Source organism: Terrapene carolina, unplaced genomic scaffold, assembly GCF_002925995.2.
Source record: "Terrapene carolina triunguis isolate 2854851 unplaced genomic scaffold, T_m_triunguis-2.0 Scaffold448, whole genome shotgun sequence".
Taxonomy (NCBI): Eukaryota; Metazoa; Chordata; order Testudines; family Emydidae; genus Terrapene; species Terrapene triunguis.
Genome location: NW_020664799.1, coordinates 571,113 through 581,325, shown reverse-complemented (window position 1 = coordinate 581,325; position 10,213 = coordinate 571,113).

Below are 10,213 nucleotides of genomic sequence, written 5' to 3'. Positions count from 1 at the left end.
ACCAGGGAATTGGTGAAAGGTTTCTCAAGGCTTCCCAGGGAGGGAATTCTTGTGATGGTGGCAGCGGACCAAAGCTAAGCTGGTAGATAAGCTTAGAAGTTTTTATGCAGGCCCCTACATTTGAACCCTAAAGTTCAAAGTGGGGATCCAGCCTTGACAGGCCCCGTTGAGAATATAGTATTCTATAGTATTGCAACTTTTTTTTATGGAAGGGGCCCCTGAAATTGCTTTGCCCCAGGCCCCCTGAATCCTCTGGGTGGCCCTGCCAAATATTCCCTAAAGGCCATGTTTTTAAACCCTCCTACATCACAGTGTCCTAGAGCCTGGGCTACATCCCAAGCCTAGACATCTACACAGCAGTGAAACAACCCCGCAGCCTGAGCCCCATGAGCCTGATTTGGCTGGCACAGTCCACCCATGGGTGTCTAGTTGCAGTGTAGAGCTACAGAAAGGGGCTGTAAGCACAGCTCCCAGAATTCAGGGATAGCTGTTTTGGGGTGTGTGTGTGTTGGGAGCATGGTCAGAATGTATTGCACCACAGCTCTTCTGTCTCTTGGGGCCCATAGGGGGCTGTGGAAAGCAAAGTGTAAGTTAGAGCCGCATTAAGTCTGCTCTAACTTACACCAAGAGCCAAGTAGGACTTTGCATAGACCCTGAATATAAGGAGTGTAAAAATGAGCCACACCCAGCTCCCTGATGTGCCATCTAGCAGGCCTGGCATGGTGGGAAAACTGAAACTAAGGTCAACTAAATAGCCAGAAACACAGTGAAAATTAATCTGAGGTTTCTGCATACTCTGCCAAGAGCCACAAAGAGAGTGAGATTTAAACATCTATTTAACTGTTTGCAACGTGATGCTGGAAACAGCGCAGGGGGCAGCAGGTCTGTGTGGGACGGGGTAACTTGGGGCTGACATGAGGGGCCAGTCAGCAGGGGACATATGCCAGGGCTTATGGGAGCTCTAACCCAGCCAATAGGGCAGATGGCAAGGGAGGCTGAGGAAGGGGAGCAAGTGACTGAACTTGTGAGATTGTGCTGGGGCAGCATGTACTGAGTGAGGGACCCTTGCTGTTTCAGCAGCCAGTGACTTTCAAGGAGGTGCCTGTGTATTTTCCTGAGGCAGTGGGCTCTGCTGGACGTCATGCAAGAGAATTCTGAGACTGTGACCTTGCTGGGTAAGGATTCCTGTCTCTTTGGGTACTGCAAGCTGAAGCATCTGGGTTGGGTTGTGTTCAAGGATGTTTCCTGGCCTCTTAGATTTCAGAGGGAGCCAGATTTCAGAGGGATAGCTCAGTGGTTTGAGCACTGGCCTGCTAAACCCGGGGTTGTGAGTTCGATCCTTGAGGGGGCAACTTAAGGATCTGGGGCAAAATCAGTACTTGGTCCTGCTAGTGAAGGCAGGGGGCTGGACTAGATGCCCTTTCAAGGTCCTTTAATTTATTTATTTTATTTTATTCCATATCCCACGTGTGAGAGACCGTCCCCTCTGCACCTCTCCCACGGGACCAGAGATTCAGGGACATAACGATGGTGCCGCTCTTCCCATAAGTAAGGCTCCCAAGTGGGAGAAACTCCCTGTTCCCAGCCCCTCGTTCCCAGGGCAGGTTCCATCCTGTGGGGACTGTGACCCCTCTGCCAACTCAGGGGTGGACTTGTGTCTCATGAGTCGGCTCTGCCTAAGTCCCCCAAGGGCCAGGTTTTCAGGGGTATTTAGACATCTAACTATGCAGATAGCTGCCTCATGGGATTTTCCAAAGCACAATGGAGATAGGTGCCTTGGTGCTATTGAAAATCCCACAAGGAGCCTGTCTGCATCTTTAAGCACCTAAAGACCTTTAAAAATCTGGCTTCAAGTTCCCTGTCGGTGCAGATCCCTAGACTCACTTCAGTGACTCAGCATCTGGGCCACACATGCTGCCTTTCCCAGGGGGCTCTGGGACTATTTCCCTTGTTGTTCGTATTAAATGTTCCTACAGCAAAGAAAGGGGTTAATATCCTGGCATAGCCTCCCTAACAACCACTCAGCAAACAGAGGGTAGGTTTGATTCCACTTGCTTTCTGTCCCCTGAGCAGGATTTCCCATTCCCAAACCCAGCATCACCTCCTGGCCAGAGTAAGGGGAAGAGCTGTGGGTCCTGGCTGTCCAGGGCTCTGAGGAAAGGGAGCTCCCTGGGGTGGTTCAACCAACTCAGAAACAATCAGTGAAGGAAGCAAAAATCTGAGATTCCCACAAAAGGAATCTCAGATTCTGCCTCTTCTCACCCAAGTCAGGATTATCCCCAGCAGGGGTTGTATTCTCATGGCAGACGTCACTCACCATAGCTTCCCACCCACCCTGACTAATAGCTGGCAGTCTCTCCCTCTCTCTTAGTGTTCAGATGTGATGTGGAAGAGAATTGGTCCCCTCCTTTCTCCTCTCAGGTATTCAGCTCCTGAATCAGCTCCTCTTTGGCTTGTTCCCCCCTTTCTTGTTCCTCTTTCAGAGGTTCCCATTCCCCCCAGCAAAGGGACTGACTTCTGTCTGGATTCTCTCTCTCTGTCCCAGCAGGTGATGGGGCAGTGAGCAAGAATGAGGAAGAGAATCTGCAGCAGGAAGGTGCTGAGCAAGTGGAACCGCCCGGGATGTTATTGCAACATCCTGAAGGGAACGTTTCCCAGAGCCCAGAGCAGGGGACTGACAGGTGGAATCTGCGCCGGTCCCTTAGGCAGAAAGGAAAACAGCCTGTGGGGAGAGAGCTCAAAGAAACCATCCACCAGGAAATCCCCACTGGAGAGAAACCAAACACATGTGGTGAGTGTGGGAAGAACTTCCGGTGGAGATCAGCTCTTATTGATCACCAGAGAATCCACACAGGAGAGAGGCCTTATCAGTGTGACGAATGTGGGAGAAGCTTCAGCAGGAGTTCGAACCTCGCTACCCATCAGAGACTGCACACGGGAGAGAGACCCTACAAATGCCTTGACTGCGGGAAAGGCTTTAATCACAGCTCCAATCTTTCTGCACATCAGAGAACCCACACGGGAGACCTGCCTTACAAGTGTCCCGAGTGTGGGAAAAGCTACAGCGTGAGCTCCTACCTCCTGAGACATCAGAAAATCCACACGGGAGAGAGACCCTATAAGTGTGATGAGTGTGAAAAGAGTTTCGGCCAGAGCTCAACCCTTGTTATCCACAAGAGAGTGCACACGGCAGAGAAGCCCTATAAATGCCTTGAGTGTTGGAAATGTTTCAGGAACAGCTCTGACCTTATTAGACACCAGAGAACCCACACGGGAGAAAGACCTTATAAATGCAGCAAATGTGGGAAAAGTTTCAATGAGAGCTCGCACCTCACCAGGCATCAGAAAACCCACACAGGGGAGAGATCCTATAAATGCCTCGAGTGCAATAAATGTTTCAAGAACAGCTCCAGGCTCGTTAGACACCAGAGAACCCACACAGGGGAGAAATCGTATAAATGTCCTGCCTGTGAGAAAAGCTTCAATCGGAGCTCAAACCTCATTGTCCATCAGAGATCCCACATGGAGCAAAAGCCCTACAAGTGCCTGGACTGTGCTAAAACCTTCAGCTGCAGCTCACAGCTGATCAGGCACCAGAGGATCCACACAGGAGAGAAACCCTATAAATGCCCCGACTGCGGGAAAAGCTTCACCGTGAGCTCACAACTGACTTCCCACCAGAGACTCCACACTGGAGAGAAGCCCTATGGATGCCCCGAGTGCGGGAAAAGCTTCCGTCACAGCTCAGGACTTGTGTCACATCAACGGAAACACAGGAAGGAGGGCTGCCCTGTGACTGTCCCTATTGTGGTGACAGCCCAGACTTTATTGCATATTACAGTGGTGCCCATGCAAAGTAGCAGTGCCTAGATCCCACGCAGGAGAGACACACTATACATCTGTAGAATGGGTTGAAACTTTCCCATGAAAACTATTTTTGATGGAAAATTGGGGGGGTTGATTTGATCTGTTTTTGTGAAAAGTGTCAAGTGTCTGCTTTCTGGGGGGGGGGGGGGGATTGGGGTGGGGGGGGGGGTTGGGGGGCTGGCAAAAAAACTGACTGTCCCGATCCTGAAATATTTTGCTTTGGAAATGTTGCTACATTGCCTCATGGGAGTTATAGTTCGGTTGCCTCCTCATGTCCCCATTCTCCCCTATGAGCCAGGCTCTCAGCTGGATTACATCTCCCATGATGCACCACCTCCCTTCTCTAAGAGTATGTCTGCACTGCAGCTGGTAGCATGCTTCCCAACTTGGGCAGACAGCACGTGCTAGCTCTGCTCAAGTTAGTATGGTGAAAATTGCAGAGTGAGCCAGGGCGGCAGCTTGAGCCAGCCACCTGAGTACGAACCCACCCAGACTACCCCGGCTGTGCTGCTAGTTTAGTGCACTAGCTTGAGCAGAGCTAGAATGTGTCTGTCTACCCACTCTGGGATGCTCCCTCCCAGCTGTTGGGTAGATGTACCCCAAGAGGGAAAAGTGTGGTGCATCATGGAACATATAGGTGAACCTGGCCTATAGAGAACAATTCAGGCATGAGACATCCACGCTATAACTCGCATGAGGCACTGTGATGACATTTCCCATTCAAAATATTTCTGGTTTTGGCCAAGCTAAAGATGAGTCGAATATGAGTCAACAGTGTAACACTGTTGCAAAAAAACCAAATATCATTCTGGGATGTATTAGAAGGAGTGTTGTAAACAAGACACAAGAAGTAATTCTTCCGCTCTACTTCACGCTGATTAGGCCTCAGCTGGAGTATTGTGTCCAGTTGTGGGTGCCACATTTCAGAAAAGATGTGGAGAAATTGGAGAGTCCAGAAAGGAGCAACAACAATGATTAAAGGTCTAGAAAACATGACCTATGAGCAAAGATTGAAAAAACTGGGCTTGTTTAATCTGGAAAAGAGAAGACTGAGAGGAGACATGATAATAGTTTTCAAATCCATAAAAGGTTATTACAAGGAGGAGGGAGAAAAATTGTTCTCCTTAACCTCTGAGGCTAGGACAAGAAGCAATGGGCTTAAATTGCAGCAAGGGCAGTTTAGGCTGGACATTAGGAAAAACATCATGTCAGGGTGGTTAAGCACTGGAATAAATTTCCTAGGGAGGTTGTGGAATCTCCATCATTGGAGATTTTTAAGAACAGGTTAGACAAACACCTGTCAGGGATGGTCTAGATAATACTTAGTCCTGCCCTGAGTGCAGGGGACTGGACTAGATGACCTTTCGAGGTCCCTTCCAGTCCTACACTTCTATGATTCCACTAGTTCAAAAATCTCTTCCCGAAGAGGAGGCTTATTAACCATGAAACAGCCAGCAAAGGAAAGAACTAGATTGACCTCCCCTCCCATCAAAGGTGTGAAAGCAGGACACACTTCAGGATCCAAACATTAAAAAAAGGAAATGGGCAGCAATTATTAAAATTAGGTAGAGGTTACATTTAAACACAGTCATACAATACAGACTACTATCGGCCCCCTTGCAACCACCTCTCATGGAAGTGCCACTTACATCCCCCCAACTGCAAGACATTATCCCACAGTTCAGCACTCCCACTGGACAACTCCAGCAGCACTAGTGTGCCATAGACTACAGGAGTTTGTGATGCACTGGTGGGATCCCTGTGTTTTTGCATAGGAACATGCTTAACACACTACTGGAAAGCAGCATAGTTGTAGCTGTGTCAGTCCCAGGTTATTAGAGAGATAAGATGTGGGAGGTGATATCTTTTACTGGACCAACTTCTGTTGGTGAAAGAGACAAGTTTCAAGCCACAGGGAGCTTTTTTTCAGGGCTGGGAAAGGCACTCTGAACATCACAGCTAAATGTAAGTTGGAACATTGTTTAACGTAAGTAGTTAGCACATAGGGATCATTAGCACTCAAATACTATGGTGGGGAGCACAGTACCTATATAAAATAATAGATAAAATAGAACATAGGACTGGAAGGGACTCCATGTCTCTGAGTCCAGTTCCATATTACTACAGGCAACCTCAACATATACTCTGATTCATAAATGTACCAAGCTCGATCTTAAAACTAGTGAAGTTGTTTGGCCACCACTCCTCATGATGGGAACCTGTTCTAGAACCTCACTCCTCTAATGGTTAGAAATCTTCTTCTCGATTCCAGTCTAAACACATGCATGACCAGTTTATACCCATTTGCAGCTTATCTCTGGGGTGGGTGGGGTTCTGTACCAGGGAAAGGAGAACACAGTCGTAAGTTTATGGTTTGTGGTACAGTTGTTAGTGACGTTCACATTTTGTCAACAGAATGGACTATTTATTGGTGAATTGCATATTGGCAAATATGGTGAGTGGAAATTATCAAAGCCTACAGATTAACTGGCAGATCTTTGACACTCTGTACTTGGGTACTGAAGGAAGTTGTGCTAACATGTTAATATAAGGTGTGAATTTAAAATGATTTAGTTAAATCAATGCAAACTCACTTGTGGACATTCTTATTTTGGTTTAAGAGTGGCCAATTGCAGTGTAGCTTCAGTCGATAATGAATAGGGAGGGTGAAGTTAACTGAAATAAACCACTCTTCAAATGTGAGGGTTACACTGATTTTACTAAATCATTTCTTTAACCCGTTAAGTCAGTGCAAAGTTGTGTGTGAAGCAGGACTCTGCTCACATTTTCAAGGTGGTATTTGCACACACAATACAGAGAGACTGTGGCCTATACTCACAAAGGTACTTAAATACCTAATATCCAGTTTTAGGCATCTTAATTCTAATCCCATGCTCCTAGCACTGGATTATTGCCTCAGGTGCCTAACTCCAAGAGAGGGTTCCCTGCAGCCTGGATTTAGGCCCTATCTCCATGGCGGTGGAGGTTGCACACCACTCCTTTCATCGGAATCTCCCACTAGCGAGCTTACGTGGCTCCCTGCAATTTAAGGCACATGCCTCTCCCCATTCATTGAGCCTGGGCACCTACCTCAGGCTTTATGGATAGCAGGGGTGTTCCTGTGGCTTTTATGTGCCTAAATGTTCGGCACTGTGACGTTCAGTGTCAAAATGCCTATCCCTTCATTAATCTAGGCTTTACTTTTGACAAAGGAAATTGGAACTGACATGCTGGAGCCCAGAATGGTAGCTTCTGAGCAGGGCTGGTGTCCTGTCCCAATATGAGTGCAACCCAGAGAAGAAAGCAGCATTATCGGGACCGAACAAGACTACAGCTGAGGCAGGGAAGGCCTGGTCTGCACTTAATATGTAGGTTGATATAATTATGGCACTCGGGTGTGAAAAATCCACATCCTTGCGCACTGTAGCTATGCCAACCTAACCCTGGCACAGATGCAGCTAGGTCCATGGAAGAATGCTTCCATTAACCCAGCTACTGTCACTTGGAGAGGGAGTGTTCCTACAGCAACGGAAAAACCCCTTCTCTTGCTGTGCGCTACGTCTGCACTATAGGGTTATACCAGTGTAACCACAGTGCTGCAGCTATGCCATTTTAATTGCCAGCGTGTAGATGAGGCCTAGAACGTCCGTGAGCTGGACTGAAGATTCTATCTACCCTGAACAACCAGGCGTTGTGACCTGTCAGATTAAGCTGGTGGGTTTGTCTATGCACTGGTTTCATTGGTTAAGTAACAAGGACCTTCTGTACTCAACTCAATGGCATTTCTCTCTTGTCTATGTGTAACTAACATGACAACTTTTGAAAGCCATATCTGATCAATTCCAAAATTTCAGGGAATGTCCTAGGCATTAATGGACAGAACCCTACTGACTTTGGGGAAAATCAGAAAACTGTAAAATCACATTGGGTCCCTCAGGATACAGGTGTGCGGCTGTGATGTGAGAGTTAGATTAGGGTTAGTGGCCCCTCCCCCCACTCTGGCTAGCCCTCTTTTAGTTGGGCTCCTCGCCCCCCAACAGGGCTTAAATTCTCCTGGAGTATTTGCAGGAGCCCCAGGGCTTGGGACTTCAGCCCCACTGTGCACGCCGGGGCTTGGAGCTTCTGCCCCGTGGGGCATGCCGGGGCTCGGCGTGTCTCTTACCCACACAATTTTAGATTCCACCCCTACCCATCCTCATGGGTACTCAGGACATAAGGGACCCAACTTTACCCCTCTGTGGGCTCAGGGCTCTACTCCTTCCTGGGCTCAGGGCTAACATTCATTCCTGATGGACTCAGAGCTCTATTGATCTGCGAGGCCTTTTCCCAGTGCCTTCACACAGTGAATATCCTTAAATATGTACATGCATTTATTAACAATTAGCAACAAATCAACAGAATACACACACCAAGTATCTTATGCTCACCACTCCCAATAAGATAGACGTCTCCCGATGGCCAGTCAGGGTCATGTCATCTGGGTTCCGGCTTCTCCACAGTCTGGTCATGCAGGGTTTAAAAATCCTAGTAGCTTTGGTCTTGAGCAGTATTCTGGAGTTAAGCTTCAACAAGCTTCTTTTCTGACCCTCATTATATAATTAAAATGAGATTCTCTCTTATTTATGCCTTAACCAATTATTTTACTTAAAACATAGCTATGCAAAACCCACTAACCAATCGTTCTCACTATATAGGGGTTCACGTGCCTAAGACCGCCTACTTGTTAGCTTTTGCATTTTTCAAAGTCAGTAAAAAGTTCTCAAGGTCACTTCTCTTTATGCTTCCTTAGTGGGATACACTTGCAACAGCAAAACCTCATACTTTTTATTATCAGGAAGAAACTACAGAAACTCAAGGTTAGTTCTCCATCCCCCCGCCCCCCCGACTTTGTGAATATCTAGCTATCCCTGTTAGTAATGCTGCAGCTGATACTTTTCTATCTGTCCACCTGCATCAAGGTCAAATTCTCCTGACTCTATAGTTTTTGTTTCTAATTTATGGTGACTGAGCATACAAGATGTCTGCGGGTTATGCTAAGTCCATACACAAGAAGGCTGTGGGTCATGTCAAGTCCAGACCTCTCGTTACATTTTGGCCCCACGGGGCGCACCGGCACTCGGGGCTTCTGCCCTGCAGGGTACATGGGGGCTCCCATGGGTTTAAAAATATGGACCGGAGTTCCGCTCCAGATGGCTCTGGCTGAATTTAAGCCCTGCCCCCCACCTCAACTGCAGGCATCCCCAAAATTTGGTCTTGTCCCTACTTCAGCCATCTCCTTTGTTCCCCTCATTCTGGTCAGAACCCTTTTGATTAGAGTGGAAATTGGAAAACTAGAAATGCCCAATTTTTATGGAAATCCATAATCAATCAGGTTCTGACCAGAGTAGGAGGTGAGAGGCCCTGCTGACAGTTAAGCTCAGACTACATAAACAATGAAGTGTGCAACTCTCTAGCCCAGAAGCATGGTGTAATGGGAATTAGATGCCTAAATACCTTTGTGAATCCCACCTGATATATTTATCTTTGAATAACCAAGAAAGTATGACCCTATGTTATAAAAGCTGGGTCATATGGCCTTGTCTTTCTTCTCTGGCAAGAGCTATGCAAGAGATCAGACTGGATGATCACAATGATCCCCTCTGACCTTAAACATCTATGAAATAAAGGATTTAACTCCCACTGTCTTGAAATAATGGTGAGCCAATAAGAGGCGAAGAGTCCTGAGACTAGCAAGGAATTGCTTAACAAGATTGGCAGGAGAATTGGTGTCATTCGGTTTCAGAGTGAACATGCAGTGGCTATTAATATTACCATTCCAAATTCTCTTGGAGCTCTTGTAGCAGCATGTCTCGGATTGCCGAGACACCAGTGCCGCAGTGTGGCTCTGACAGGATCTCTGCAGAGTAAAGTCTGCAAGAAATCGCAGAAGTCCCAAAGAATCCCAGGAGACTCAAAACCTTTGGATTGGGCAGGAATTCTGCTCTCCCAAGTTCCAGTCCTCCAGCCCTGCCCATCTCTCTCTGCAGCAGTGTCCATAGTGGGGTACAGATACCCATACTCCCTGTCCCCACTCACCCTTCCACCCTAGCACACATGCATGTGGGACAGTTCCACCAGATCAAAACCTTCGCTGGGATGGGAGACACAGAGGCTGCTGGAACATGCCCCCTGCCTGTGAGAGCTGCTGCTAGCAGAGACATGTATTGAATGCTACAATACCCAGTGACACTGGGGGAGACTAGCAGTGCTTAATTTGTAATGAAAGAGGTGCCAGGGCACAAGCAATTTTTTTACATTAATAACTGATGCAGCAAGACCAGAGTGCTCGAGCTATGAACTGCCAAGC